Source organism: Dasypus novemcinctus, chromosome 23 (assembly GCF_030445035.2).
Source record: "Dasypus novemcinctus isolate mDasNov1 chromosome 23, mDasNov1.1.hap2, whole genome shotgun sequence".
Lineage (NCBI taxonomy): Eukaryota > Metazoa > Chordata > Mammalia > Cingulata > Dasypodidae > Dasypus > Dasypus novemcinctus.
In genome coordinates, this window is record NC_080695.1 from 34,346,459 (window position 1) to 34,349,049 (window position 2,591).

The 2,591-nt window shown below is 46.4% G+C and overlaps 1 pseudogene; it reads left to right on the top strand.

Annotated features, from left to right (window-relative positions):
• Positions 1-756: 756 nt before the first annotated feature.
• LOC101430221 (ornithine decarboxylase pseudogene) lies at positions 757-2,179 on the top strand (annotated as a pseudogene).
• Positions 2,180-2,591: the final 412 nt, after the last annotated feature.

Genomic DNA, 2,591 nt, shown 5'->3' on the forward strand with positions numbered 1-2,591 from the left:
GCAACAGCCAGGCATGGGCGGGAAACTCAAGTCTGCCCTCCACCCCAGCAACAGCAGCCACCAATCCCTAAACCCTGCCCCTTCCCCCAGCAACAGCGACAGCCAATCCCTAACCACCACCCCTCCCCCATCCAGTACCGCCCACTGACCTTTCACCGGCAACCAATCAGAACAGGGCGTGGCTTCGACCAATCAGCCTTCCCCAGCCCCTATAAAACTGTTGCCTCTCCCTCAGTAAAGTGGACTTGCGTGTTTACCTTGTCTCCGTGGTAGTTCTTCTGCCGTGCGCCCTCCAGTCCTGAGAGCCCCCGACAAGGGCCTGGCCTCCCTTGTCCCCAGTTCGTCGCCTGCTTCTCCGGGCGACCCCTTCGTCGCCGGCTTCGCCGGGCGACCCCGTCAGCCAAACCGCGCAACCCCTTGTGAGACCGATCCCTCGTCTGCTGCCGGACCGACCCCTCGTCCCAAGTGGGACCGACCCCTCGTCCCAAGCGGGACCGACCCCTCGTCCAGAGCTGGACCGACCCCTCGTCCGCAGCCAGACCCCACCTCTACCGACCGAGCAAGCCGCCGCAATTGACCATGAGGTGCAGAGATGCCCAGAGATGTCCTTACCAAATGCAATGGATGTATCATGATGATGGGAGTGAGTGTTGCTGGGGGGGGAGTAGTGGGGTGGTGGTGGTGGGGTTGAATGGGACCTCATATTGTTTTTTTAATGTAATATTTTTACAAAATCAATTTTTAAAAAAAGAAACCATGAACAACTTCAGTAATGAGGAGTTTGACTGCGATTTCCTTGATGCAGGTTTTACTGCCAAGGACATTCTGGACCAAAAAATTAATGAAGTTTCTTCTGATGATGATAAAGATGCCTTCTATGTTGCAGACTTGAAGACATTCTAAAGAAACATCTGAGATGGTTAAAAGTTTTTCCTCGTGTCACCCCCTTCTATGCAGTCAAATGTAATGACAGTAAAGCCATAGTGAAGACCCTGGCTTCCATAGGGACAGGATTTGATTGTGCCAGCAAGACTGAAATCCAGTTGGTGCAGAGTCTCATGGTCCTGCCAGAGAGGATAATCTATGCAAACCCTTGTAAACAAGTGTCTCAAATTAAGTATGCTGCCAATAATGGAGTTGAGATGATGACTTTTGACAGTGAGGTTGAGTTGATGGAAGTGGTCAGGGCACATCCAAAGGCAAAGTTGGTTTTGTGGATTGCCACTGATGACTCCAAAGCAGTCTGTCACCTCAGTGTTAAATTTGGAGCCACACATAAAACCAGCAGGCTTCTTTTGGAATGGGCTAAAGAGCTCGATATCGATGTCATTGATGTCAGCTTCCATGTGGGAAGTGGCTGTACTGATCCTGAAACTTTTGTGCAGGCCATCTCTGATGCCCTCTGTGTCTTTGACATGGGAGCTGAGGTTGATTTCAGCATGTATCTGCTTGATATTGGTAGTGGCTTCCCAGATCTGATGATGTGAAGCTTAAATTTGAAGAGATAACCAGTGTCATTAATTAAGCATTAGACAAGTATTTCCCGTTAGATTCTGGAGTGAAAATCATAGCTGAACCAGGCCGATATTATGTTGCTTCAGCTTTCACACTTGCAGTGAATATCATTGCCAAAAAAAATTTTATTTAAGGAACAGACAAGCTCTGACGATGAAGATGAATCGAGTGAACAAACTTTATGTATTATGTGAATGATGGAGTATATGGATCATTTAATTGTATCCTTTATGATCATGCACATGTAAAGCCTCTTCTTCAGAGGAGATCCAAACCAGATGAGAAGTATTACTCATCTAGCATATAGGGACCCACGTGTGATAGCTTTGGTCAAATCATTGAGTGCTGTGGCCTGCCGGAAATGCACGTGTATGACTGGATGCTGTTTGAGAACATGAGTGCTTACACTGTGGCTACTGCTTCCACTTTCAATGGGTTCCAGAGGCCACCCATCTACTACGTGATGTCAGGGCCTGCGTGGCAAGTCATGCAACAAATCCAGAGCCGCGGGTTTCCACCTGAAGTAGAGGAGCAAGACACCTGTGCTCTGCCTTTTTCCTGTGCTTGGGAAAGCGGGATGAAGCGCCACCCAGCCACTTGTGCTCCAGCTAGTATTAATGTGTAAATACCATTTTTGTAACTGCTAACTGTGAGTTTAGCTTGAATGGAGGGATTTGGGGGGGACCATTTAACTTAATTACTTCTAGTTTTGAAATGTCCTTGTAAGAGTAGGATTGGCACAGACACAGCGATAAGGAAGACTAGTAGATGGGGTAACACTTATCTGTGCTCCTATGGAAACTACTTGATTATTTGCTTTATATGGACTTTTATTCACTTTTGAACATACTTCTAAGGGATACCTCTCACCTACTGAGCAAGCATTTGTAACAGAATGGACCAAAAGCTTAATGTTGTGATCTGTTTTAAAAATAAAAGTATCTTGAAATAAAAAAAAAAGAAAAACGAAATTGGAGGAATCATACTACCTGACTTCAAAACATACTAAAAAGCTACAGTAGAGAAAAAGCATGGTATTGGCACAAGGAGAGACACACAGACAAATGGAAGTGAAA